Source organism: Perca flavescens, chromosome 2, assembly GCF_004354835.1.
Source record: "Perca flavescens isolate YP-PL-M2 chromosome 2, PFLA_1.0, whole genome shotgun sequence".
In the NCBI taxonomy this organism is placed as follows: Eukaryota; Metazoa; Chordata; class Actinopteri; order Perciformes; family Percidae; genus Perca; species Perca flavescens.
This window is the reverse complement of record NC_041332.1, coordinates 35,559,624-35,566,598: the sequence shown is the minus strand read 5'-3', so window position 1 is coordinate 35,566,598 and position 6,975 is coordinate 35,559,624.

Below are 6,975 nucleotides of genomic sequence, written 5' to 3'. Positions count from 1 at the left end.
ATTTCTAATTGCACAAACAATTTCCCATATCAGTACTGGGGAAGAGCAATATAATATAATTATTTTTGCTTCATTTTTTTAAACAATTATGGTTTTTATTCTAAGTAATTTCAGTTATTGTCCTTCCAACTCATTCTTCCAAGTTCAGCAATACAGGTAAATTTCTTAATGTTGCTTTTTGAAAAGGAACCTGAAAAAAAAACAGAAAGCAAGTCAGAAAAAAACATGTTCATGCACACAGAACAAACAAAATCCACATTGGTAAATGGCAAACTGCTTCTTTTTTTGTTTAGATTTATCCAGAAAACAAGTATTAAACGGAGTTTAGAACTAAATAGTCATCGCAACACTTAATAACTTTGTAGTGTGCACAGCTCTGTACATATTAACAGAAAAACCGTGATGCAACTACTGGCTGTACTGATATAGACTGGCCACAGTCTTCTGCTGTAGTCTCTGTACATACCTCAACAACAGCCTGTGTGCTGCTGTCCACGTTCAGGACGCCACTAGCGCTGATGGGTGATGTGACGGTTACACATTTCTGCAAGAAAAATGAAGTCGTATGCAAATTCTTAATGAAATGTTTTAAAAAAGCACAAATATTCAAATGGTAAGATTAACTTGTTTATTGCGGTTCATAAAATGACTTTAGAAGTTTTACCTCAACTAGGGATGGGCATTCAATTACATTTTCTTAGTCGATCATAATCGGGAGAATTAACGATAGACTAATTAATCATTAATATTTTTATATTAAAATTCATTATTTAACTTTTTATAAATTAAAAATGCAATGAAAATACAAAAATACAGCATGTTTTTCCTCGATGAGATCTTAATTACAAGAACAACTACTTGTGGCAGTTAAACTGGAGGTTATAGATATAGATTATAAATCTATGCGCTGCGGTGCTCTGAAGCAGCAGAACCAGCAGCTGTGAGGGATGCACAGGTCGCCTACCTCCGCGCTAACTTGGCCAGCCCGGGGAATCTTATTCGCTCTTCGTGGTGAGTTTCTACCAGTCTGGTGACGGTACGTCGTGACAGAATGTGATATGCTGGTTCCAATATCCATGTCAATGAACTTGCAGGTCCCTTGGGTCATTTTCTCTGCTCATTGTGCATCGCAGCTCCTCCATGCTAACGCCGAGTTTATGCTAGGTTGAGACTGAGAGCACATTAACCAGGGTTGGATACACTTTGTTTAGTGGTCGGCTACATCATTTGAGTCGTGGCCGTGTTGTACTTATACACGGCATCTCAGTGTTTGCAGTAAATAAGTTGTTTTAAAAAAAAAAAATCTAAATGGTCCCATGCCACACTTGGCGGTGTCCTCTTCGTGATTACTTTTGAAATGAAAACGGAAACTCGCAGCCAGGTAACGGAGTATGGAGTCAAATATTGCCCCCAGGTGGTCAAATGTTTAATTGCTGCCACACTGTGAAATTAATTTCATTGCTTCAAGACTCACACTACGCAACGCAACCAGCATTAGTTTAATGAAAAATAAATTAACGTGATCGACGAAATTCTTAATAATCAAATATCGATCGTCGAGTAATCATGGCTCTTATACTCGTCCATAGGAATTGCATTTGGAACTGTATGTAAATGATTTGAGTATTTCTTTTGTTATTTTATTTATCAGGGACAATGCAGCGCACATTATTACATGCATAGTTATCAAAGCCATAACAATATGCGTTGATGTGTTGCATAAAGGTTTCTAGCCAATTGGCTAATTTGCAACCCCAGTCCCTGGTCAAGCCTTTCTAAAAAAATAACACAAATATAATTTTTAAAAACTTGACTGGCCGAAAGTGGTTTTGCGCCCCTCTGCTATGCAGTTGCCCCCCACTGCTCCCCTAGTGGCCACTCTCCTTGTATTTGTTTTTGTCACAAAAGGACGGAGTACGGCTGGAGCTAAATTATTTGCGCATTTGAAAGTCAGTTTAAGAAAAGAAAACTTAATAAAGCTATCAAATTTAAAAGCTTGTATTTCTGTACTACCAAACCATTATTTTCAGTGCAGCTGAATTTTGTGTCGTTTTATTACACATATATACACCCAACACCCCTGATGTGTGTGGTTAGGTGTAATAAGTATGTCTAATGGTCCTTGAACTGGACACTAGCCTGTCAATGAAAATCACCAACAGTATTTGTATCAAGTGACAACCCTGGTGGAACCCAACACCTACTGAAAACATGTTCGAATTTGTGTTGAGCATACGGACAAGGCTCTCGCTGTAGTTATATAGGGACTGAATGGCTCGTAACAGTGTTACACGGATGTTAGCCTTCTCAAGGTCCACGCAACACATGTAGACTAGACAATGGGAGCACACCAAATGGGAACCACCACACCAATCTGCCAATGCCCCTTCCACTCGAAATGTACCACGTTTATTAGGTTCAGGGGTTCCTTAAGTGCAATAACCCCAGTCAGGGTCAGCAGTCCTCCCCTGCTGAATGCAGCCTGAGCCAAGCCCTCAACCGTCTAATGGTTTGCCAGAACTTCCTTGAGGCCAACTGAAAGTTCTTTTCCATAGCCTCCCCAAACTGGTCTTCGCGAAGCCACAGCCCTTCTGGCCTCCCAATACCTGTCTGCTGCTTCATTAGACCCCTCGGCCAACCAAGCCCAAAAGGCTTTCTTCCTCAGCTTGGCTGTGGTTTCTGCCATGACAGTCACTGACAACCTTCTGTCCTCTTAGCAAGTCATAGCCGCATAAAGGTTACCCTCTCTCTCAGCCCAACCCCTCTACGTAATTTTGATTCTATTGACATGTGTAGAGATCAGCCCAACTACATCTAGATGGTATCGCTCCACTTTCCTCTACAGTGCCGGTGGTCAGCATGCCTAGGTCCCTGCCATTGCTTTCCTCCCAGGTAACAATGCATCGGGCCCCAATACCTATCCCTGTGAGTGGTTGCCCACAGGGTGGCTGTTTGAATGCCTGTCATAATGTAACTTCTTACTCCCAAGCATCTCCATATCATTTTCATACTGTCCCTTATTGGGTCAGGTTCCTACCTGCTATGCTGTTGGTTGATTTAACCAATTTAAAGCAGGCTGTTAAGGTAACCATTGGTAAATTTTCATCTGTGTTGTCCCAGGCAGTCAACTTTCTCAGTGCTTATCTCCTCAGGTTGAAAAGACAGATGGGGCATGACATTAAAGACGGGCCTGGACCTGAAAGACATTGATTACATTGATTAAAAAAAGTATCATAAAGACAGAGGATGATGGTATAGTAATTTGTGAAGAAAGGGTAAAATTCCCAACTTATTGTGTTCTGGCAAAGCCATAGATCATTTTTAGTTTAGAATTAGAATGCCTTTATTGTCATTGCACATAACGAAATTCAATTGCACTTCCCCTGGTGGTGACACATATTATGACAAGACAACATAGTAAAACATGAATTTAGTCATAATAAAAAGAGACCTAGGCAATATGAACACAGTAATACATAAGTAAATACATTATAAGAATTGATAAGTAGCTAAAAGAAGACATAGTCCATAAAGTGCAGTGCAGTCCATATGGGTTATGAGTTCAGGTGTTTTATGGCACTCGGATAAAAACTATTCAAAAGTCTGGAAGTGCGACCCTGGAAAGATCTGTAACGCCTTCCAGATGGCAGCAGAGTGACGAGGTTGGGACCTGGGTGTGAACAAGTCCTTAATTATGTTTTTTACCCGCTGCAGATATACTGTATGTCAGTGAGTGAGGGGAGCTGTGTGTGAATTAGGTTTTGTGCTGATTTCCTGACTCTGTCCAGTGCCTTCTTGTCAGCAGTGGTGCAGCTCCTAAACCACACCAGTATATCGTGCGAGATGATCCTTTGGACGGAACAGTTGTAAAAGGATAAAAAAGCAGCTTCTGAGTGACCTGAGAAAGTACAGCCGCTGCTGTGCTTTCTTCACAAGGGCAGTGGTGTTGGTTGCCCAGGTGATGTCCTGTGAGACGTATGTCCCCAGGAATTTGAAGTCCTTAACCCTCTCCGCAGTATCCCCATTGATGTAAACCGGGGCAAGGTCAGTCCTCTTCCTGCGGAAGCCTACCAGCACCTCTTTGGTCTTAGAGGTGTTGAGAGACAGGTTGTAGGTGGAGCACCAGATGGAGAGTTTTTGGATTTCATCCCTGTAGGCGGTCTCATCATTATTGTCCTACTACAGTGGTGTCCTCATCGTGAGTGTGTAAGGTGTAGAGCAGGGGACTCAACACACAACCCTGGGGGGGGGCCCAGTGCGGAGTGTGAAGACAGAGGAAAGTTTGTTTTGTATTCACTACTTACCTACTTTCATATATAGTTTTATTTTCAGTCCCATGATTCTCTGGAATAATGACAACCGAAACAGTGCATAATTAGCACACATTTAAAGGCACTCGTGTGTGCATGTTTACAGTTATTTTGGTGGACGGTCATTTTTTGAAGGAAACAAAAGCTGAACTGTCGCCAATATCTAGTGCTAGTATTTAGTATTTTATGTATGATATTTTTTGTTCATTCAGGTTTTCTACTTATTACTGCCAGATTGCCACCCGTGATGATAATCATATCCTCATCTCAGTCATATCAACAGAGGATTGCAAGTTTTATTCTAAAGCCAGTTTTAGATTAGCTAGCTAGCAGCGCTGTGGCGGAAGGTCTGGCAATGCAAGACTAATTGTTCCTTAACCTCAACATTTCTGCTCCACAAATCCTGCCTGTAGTCTCTTCCAGTTTTTAGACCCGCTGCCTGCCTCTGACCTGCCTATGTGCCTAGACTTGTTGGATTTGTTTGCCAATTTGGACTGACTTCAAGTTGCAGAGCTGTTTTTGACCATTGCCTTAATCTAATCTACCTACATGTGTAGGGCCCATTTTCTTGTTGCAAAAAAAATTGAATCATTACAGTAAAAAGATACATACTGCATTATATTATAAACTAATATATTCATTGCTCAAGGGCACCTCAGTTGTGGTAATGAGGGAGGGACAAGCGCTGCTCTTTCCCTTTCCCCACCCAGATTTTTTTCCTGTCGGTCTGGGGATTGAAGCGACAATCTCCCGGTCATAAGCGCACGTCTCTAACCTTTAGGCCACCACTGCCCAAGAGGGGGAGTGGAGTTCGTGTCCCAGGGGAAAACACAAGACTTTTAGTCAGGAAACGCGTGATTGTGTCCTGGGAGTACTTCTTAAAGGGGTCCGGTGCCACAAAGCAACATGGAACAATACATGACAAACACAAGATAATACTTTGATAAAGAATTCAGCTCTCATCAGACAATATGATCAAGGTGTTTTTAATTGAATAAGCACAAAACATGTATCAAAATAAACACAACACTGCATCAACAAGACAATCTAAAAGCAAAATGATATATATTACACACAAACATTAAAGTGGAAAGTCGGTTTATAATACTGCAAATTATTCCACAAAGGCTGATCTCAAAGATATGCAATTCCAGTCCAACAGATGGATCCTCCTGGGGTAAAAAGTAATCCTCTCCATATACCAGGTCTGTCCATTCATCAACAGTATACTGTATAACAGTATGTCTTTCTTCAGCCATTTCCTTATTAAAGATTTATTCTTAGCCACCAACAACACTCTCAAAAAGTGATTTACCTTTCTATTTCCATTCACCATGCCTCCAAGTTCCTCCAGCTTGCTCAGGTACATTATTTTATACATTATAGACCTTTTTCACGGCAGACATGTTGACATGTCATAGTAGGAAAAGCACGGGTGTATTCAAAACCCTTAATGATGGCTGCATTCCACTTAGGAGAGACCCTGGTGTTGTGCATGCTGACTCACTGAAATAGCTTACTGGGACACTTGATGGAATTGAGCCATCATTAAGGTTATCAATTTTAGCTGTGCTTTTCCTACTATGACAAGTCAAAATGTCTGCTGTGAAAAAGGTCCATTGTTAATGTATGACTGTTGAGCTTTCTGTTTAGCACAGTTGGATTTAAAGAAGATCTTCTGTGTACATGTGTAGTTTCTGGCCAAACTGTATGACTAAAAAAAATTTGGTCTGAAATATAAAATTGTGTTTGGTCACTAATCTAATAATCTACCCATCAAGCACATGAATGTCTTAATCAAGTGTAACCATAGTAACACTGACACAAATATACATTATGTGCCATGTGGCCACAAGTAGAGCAGAATAATAAGACTACAAAAACTAAATGACGCAAAAATATTATAAGGGCAGTGGTTCAATGATTAGGTGACAATTTGGGATTGGGAGCCCCATACTGAGGCTCAGTCCTTACCACAGTTGCCCAGGGTTCAATTCCAACCCTTTGTTGCATGTTCTCTCTCTCTCTCTCTCTCTCTCTCTCTCTCTCTCTCTCCCCCTAAGCTGTCCTATCAAATAAAAGGCCATAAATGCCCCCCCAAAATAACAATAATCTTAACAAATGCAACCAGTGGTTTCCTCCTCCGTCGTTCCTTAGTAGCTACTCACACTTTTGTGCTCTCTGTTGTGTTACTATCCCAACTGATGCTTACAGGATAATTAATAAACAATACATCAAATGTACCACTCAAATTATCATAATAAAAAAGTAAAAAAGCAGTCAGCTATAATACAAGATCAATTCATGTCCGCTTAATAAATACCGTGCTTCTGTACAGTTACTGGATATTAAAATGCAAATAATACATGTATTAATAATACTAATGGATAAGAGTAAGAGATGCTAGTGCAGTGAAGAGGATGTGTGTTATGACAAAGCTGACTGTAACACTAACAGGAATTAAACCATTGTTGAGGGAGAATGTTGCACCTTTGTGCCCTTTGGGATACTTTGCGAACTTACATTACATTACATGTACATTGTAACACATAACATTACATAAGAAATATCCTAAAGCAGCCTAAACATGCATGTACATTTAATATAAAAGCACACTTACTATAAAAAGAAACACTTCACCATGTTAGCAGAGTTTGCTCAGGTG